The sequence below is a fragment of the Salvelinus sp. IW2-2015 genome, unplaced genomic scaffold (assembly GCF_002910315.2).
Source record: "Salvelinus sp. IW2-2015 unplaced genomic scaffold, ASM291031v2 Un_scaffold7374, whole genome shotgun sequence".
Lineage (NCBI taxonomy): Eukaryota > Metazoa > Chordata > Actinopteri > Salmoniformes > Salmonidae > Salvelinus > Salvelinus sp. IW2-2015.
In genome coordinates this window covers 2,456-8,728 of record NW_019948634.1, presented here as the reverse complement: position 1 = coordinate 8,728, position 6,273 = coordinate 2,456, and the positions used below count along the sequence as shown (strand labels likewise).

At 39.6% G+C, this 6,273-nt stretch overlaps 1 long non-coding RNA gene across 1 annotated transcript; it reads right to left on the bottom strand.

Moving 5' to 3' along the window:
- Window positions 1–562: 562 nt before the first annotated feature.
- On the bottom strand, window positions 563–1,791 carry LOC139027085 (uncharacterized). Its single transcript, XR_011479119.1, has 3 exons — window positions 1,743–1,791; window positions 1,509–1,637; window positions 563–628 (listed from the first exon to the last, which is right to left on the bottom strand). It is a non-coding gene; the product is annotated as an uncharacterized lncRNA (long non-coding RNA).
- Window positions 1,792–6,273: the final 4,482 nt, after the last annotated feature.

Below are 6,273 nucleotides of genomic sequence, written 5' to 3'. Positions count from 1 at the left end.
ATCTAGTTTCCAGTGTTCCTCCTCCTCACTCAGACCCAGAGAGTCCTAGCCAAAATCTTCTTGAGAAATCGTTTTTTTTCTCTCGCAACAACAAAAAAGCTATTTTTTTGTCCATTTCAATGGAAAACTAGTACAGTAAGGTTCTTAATTGTTTCCCAGAAATGATTTGATATTGATATAAAAACGGCTGCACTGGGCCTTTAACTGCTGGGTAGAAGCCTCTTCCTGGACCAATCAAAGTGTATGGATGTCAGTCTGGAGAAGCACACCCATCCATTTGATTGGACCGATCAAAGTGCATTGATGTCAGTCTGGAGAAGCACACCCATCCATTTGATTGGACAGAGCAGTCTGTTAGAAAGGCTTGTACTCTTTACTGATGATTTGTCACCAGAAATGGTTTGTTTACCTTTCTACCGGTTGTGTCTAGATGGAGTTAGGCCTACAGCGCCAATTAGTGGTCGCGTCAGGGACAACAGCTGTTGACAACTGTAGCATTGTAGCTAACCCTTTTCCTAACCTTAACCTCATCCTCCTAACCTGCTATCTTAATTCACCTAACCTGCCATGTTAATTATCCTAACCTGCCATGTTAATTATCCTAACCTGCTATGTTAATTATCCTAACCTGCTATGTTAATTATCAGTAACCACTGCATGTTGTAAATTATCTATACTGCCTATGTTAATTATCCTAACTGCTATAGGTTAATTATCCTGAACCTGCACATGTTAATTATCCAACCTGCTATGTTAATTATCCTTACCTGCTAATGTTAAGTTATCTAACCTGTTATGGTTAATTATCCTAACCTGTTTAGATGTAATTATCATAAATGCCCATGTTAATTCTATCTAACTGCTATATTAAAATTTCCTAACCGCCATGTTTAATTATCACTAACCTGTTATGTTATTATCCTAACATGCACATGTTAATTATCCTAAACCTGCCCATGTTAATTATCTACCTGTTATGTATTATCTAACTATATGTTATATTCTCCTACACCTGCACACTTAATTATCCTATGCTTGTTTAATTCTCTAACGCGCATGTTAATTATCCTAACCTGCATGTTAATTATCCTAACCTGCCATGTTAATTATCCTAACCTGCTATGTTATTATCCTAACTGCTATGTAATTATCTAACTGCCTATGTTTAATTTCCTTACCTGCTATGTTAATCTTTATCTAACCCTGCTATGTTATTATCCTAACCTGCCATGTTAATTATCTAACTGCTATGTTAATTATCTACCTGCCATGTTATTATCCTACGCTGCTATGTTAATTATCTACTGAGTTAATTAATCCTAACTGGCCATGTTAATTATCCTAACCTGCTATGTTAATTATCCCTTACCTGCTATGTTAATTATCCTAACCTGCTATGTTAATTATCTAACTGCCATGTTAATTATCAACTGTTATGTTATTCACTGCATGTTATTATCCTAACCTGCTATGTTAATTATCCTAACCTGCTATGTTAATTATCTAACCTGCTATGTTAATTATCCTAACCTGCTATGTTAATTATCCTAATTGCTATGTTAATTATCCTACCTGCCATGTTATTATCCTAACCTGCCATGTTAATTATCCTAACCTGCCATGTTAATTATCCTAACCTGCTATGTTAATTAATCTTAACCTGCTATGTTATTATCCTAATGCTATGTTAATTATCATAACCTGCTATGTTATTATCCTATGCCAATGTTAATTATCCTAACCTGCTATGTTAATTATCCTAACCTGCCATGTTAATTCATCCTAACCTGCTATGTTTAATTATCTAACTGCCATGTAATTCCTACTGCTATGTTAATTATCTAACCTGCCTATGTTAAATTATCTCTACCCTGCCATGTTAATTATCCTAACCTGCCATGTTAATTATCCTAACCTGCATGTATTCTAGTCTAGTTAATTATCCTAACTGCCATGTTATTATCTAACCTTGATGTTAATTATCCTAACCTGCTATGTTAATTATCCTAACCTGCTTATGTTAATTTCCTAACCTGCCTATGTTAGATATCCTAACCTGCTATGTTAATTATCCACTGCTATGTAATTATCCTAACCTGCATGTTAATTATCCTAACTGCTATGTTACTATCTAAATTCACTGCATGTTAATTATCCTAACCTGCTAATGTTAATTATCGAACTGCTATGTTAATTATCCTACCTGCCGTTAATTACTAACTGCTATGTTATCTATCTAACCTGTAATTCTGTTAATGTTATTACTAACCTATTTTCCTAACCTGCATTAATTCATAACGGATGTTAATTATCGACTAACACTGCCTGTTTAAATTATCCTAAACTGCATGTATAATTTATCTAACATCTGCTATGTTAATATATCGTAAGCTGCTTTGTTAATTATTACTGCCTATTACTTATCCTTAAACTGTATCCTAAGCGATGTTAATTATCATATACTGCTATGATTAATTCTCCTAACTGCAGTTAAATTATCTAACCTGCAATGTTATTATCTAACCTGCTATTTAATTATCGGTAACCTGTTTATGTTAATTATACTAACTGTCTGTAATTATACTAAGTGCTACATGATATAATTATCATAACCTGCTATAGATTAATTATCATAACTGCTATGGTCAAAAAACATGCTGGTGGCAACAAAGTATCATCAGTATCACCACACCTGCACCTATCAGACTGAGAACCAATGAACACAAAGCTTTTGTAGGAAGTCAAATTTAATTGGCCCTTGACCTTAGAAGACTGTTAGATAAAGGCATTTTTAATTGGCTGTTGACGTGGCGACCCACTGTGACGATGTGATTCTCTCCCCCTGGATGGCTGTGAAGCTGGAAGGACGGCCTTGCGTTGTGTGCCCTGATACACAGACACCGTCCTGACCTCATCGACTATGCCAAGCTCAACAAGGTCTCTGTSTGGTGTGGCCTGATGCATGCTGGTCTAGGACTGSCTGAGTGCCAGTCTGGTTGTGCCATCAGGCCAACTCCTTGTCACTCATTGTCATGGTATGATGACACAAATAGACTGGCACTCAGGCTAGTCTGGTCCAAGACCTGYGCTGAAYTGCATGATGGGAGATGCAGCCGCCAACCACCACACTAACCCAACTGCCCTGTTTACTACATAGAGATTCATTGGTCAAGAGGATGATAAAACTAAGATAAACTACATGATAATTATAGGAAGTAAACAAATGAAATCGAAGATGACATCATCTTGGCTGCGTTACATAACATCTCAGAGTACATTCAACATGTTTTCTGTAGGTAAATCTTTTTGCTTTCTTGATCCCACTTCTCTACTGACTTGAAATGGGAGAAGAAAACCTTTTGTCATTCCACCAGTAATGTCTGTCTTTCTCTGGCGTGAAGAACAGGGTTAGCCTTGATACTACTGAGCAGATCAGGGTTAGCCCATACCAGAGCAGGGTTGGCCCATACCAGAGCAGGGTTAGCCCATACCAGAGCAGGGTTAGCCCATACCAGAGCAGGGTTAGCCCATACCAGAGCAGGGTTGGCCCATACCAGAGCAGGGTTAGCCCATAGCAGAGCAGGGTTGGCCCATACCAGAGCAGGGTTAGCCCATACCAAAACATACCAAAGCTATAATGACTATATAAACCGAACTATAACGACTGTATAAACCGAACCAGGAGAAAAATCCTGCAGCAACAGGAAATAGGAATTATTATGTGGTTAATAATTAATGGATATTTTTGTAGGGGTTGATACATTTTGGAAAACAGGAATGATCAAATAAGAACAGTTAACATCTGCATCTGTTGGTTAATGCCACAAGGAACACCTGGTTGGTACCACCTGGGAATATTAATAACCACCTGGTTGGTACCACCTGGGATATTTACATAACACCTGGGTGGTACCACCTGGGAATATTAATGAACACCTGGTTGGTACCTAACCTGGGGAATTTAAATCACGGTTGTAACACCTGGATATTAGTACCTGGTAACCTGGGATATTAAGAACAGCCTGGTTGGTAACTCACCGGATATTAATAAACACCTGGTTGGTACCACCTGGGTATTAATAACACCTGGTTGGTACCACCTGGGAAATAAAAACACGCTGGTTGGGTACCACCTGGGATATTAAATAACACCGGTTGGATACCACCTGGGAATAAGAACACCTGGTTTGAGTCACCTACCTGGATATTAAGTAACACTGTATGGTACCGACCTGGGGTTATAAACACTGTGTACACCTGAATCAATCAACCTGGTTGATACACCGGTTATAACACCTGTGGTATAATTGATATTAAAGCACCTGGTTGGTACCACCTGGGGGAATTAATATAACACCTGGTTGGTACCATCTGGGATATTAATAACACCTGTTGGTACCACTGGGATATAAAGAACACCGGTTGGTACCACCTGGGATATTAATAACACCTGGTTGGTACCATCTGGGGATATTAATAACACCTGGTTGTTACCACCTGGGATATTAATAACACCTGGTTGGTAACACCTGGGATATTAATAACACCTGGTTCGGTACCACCTGGGATATTAAAACCCACCTGGTTGGTACCACCTGGGATATTAATAACACCGGGCGTGTTGATACCACCTGGGGATATTAATAACACCTGGTTTTACCACCGGGGATATTAATAACCACCTGGAGTGTACCACCTGGGATATTAAGAACACCCTGGTTGGACAACCAACCTGGGGCATAATTAATAACATGCTTCTGTTGATACTCCACCTGGGGAATTAAGAACACCTGGTTGGTACACCATCGTATATTAATAACACCTGGTTGGTACCACCTGGGGATATTAATAACACCTGGTTGGTACCACCTTGGGATATTAATAACACCTGGTTGATACACAACCTGGGATATATAAAAACACTGGTTGGTACCAACTGGGATATTAATAACACCTGGTTGTTACCACCTGGGATATTAAAAACACCTGGTTGGTTACCACCTGGGATTAATAACACCTGGTGTACCACTGGATATTAATAACACCTGTTGGTACCACCTGGGATTTAATAACACCTGGTTGTACCACCTGGCGATATTAATAACACCTGGTTGGTACCACCTGGGATATTAATAACACCTGGTTGGTTACCACCTGGGAATTCATAACAACCTGGTTGGTACCACCTGGATATAAGAACACCTGGTTGGTACCACCTGGGATATTTAATAAACACCTAGTTGGACCACCTGGGATATATAATAACAACCTGGTTGTACCCACCTGGGATATTAAGAACACCTGGTTGTACCACCTGGGATATTAATAACACACTGGTTGGTACCACCTGGGATATTAGAACAACAGTTCGGTACCAACCTGGGGAATAATAAGCCACACTGGTTGTACCACCTGGGATTATAAGAACACCTGGTTGGTACCACCTGGGATATTAAATAACACCTTGGTTGTCCACCTGGGATATTAAGAACCACCTGGGTGGTAACCACCTGGGGAGATTAATAACACCTGGTTGGTACCACCTGGGAATATTAAAAACACCTGGTTGGTACCACCTGGGATATTAATAACACCTGGTTGTCACCACCCGGGGATATTAAATAACACCTGTTGGTACCACCTGGGGATATTAATAAACACCTAGTTGGTACCACCTGGGGATATTAATAAACACCTGGTTGGTACCGACCTGGGGATATTCAAGAACACCTGGGTTGGTACCACCTGGATACTTAAACACACCTGCGTCAGGACCCATCTGGGATATTAATAACACCCTGGTTGGTACCACTTATAATTAATAACACCTGGTTCTGATTACCCACCTGGCGATATTAAGAACCACCTGGTATCATACCAATGCCTGGGATATTAATAACAAACACCTGGTTTTGACCACCTGGGATAACTTAATAACAACCTGGTTGGTACCCACCTGGATGATTAATAACACCTGTTGGTACCACCTGGGATATTAAGAAACCTGGTTTGTAACCACCGGGGATATTATAATAACACCTGCGTTGTACCAATCCTGGGATATTAATAACACCTGGTTGGTACCACCTGGGATATTAATGAACACCTGGTTGGTACCACCTGTGATATTAATAACAAACCTGGTTGGTACCACCTGGATATTAAGAACACCTGGTTGGTACCACCTGTGATTATAATAACACCTGGTTGGTAACCACCTGGGATATTAATAACCACCTGGTTGGTACCACCTGGGATATTAATAACACCTGG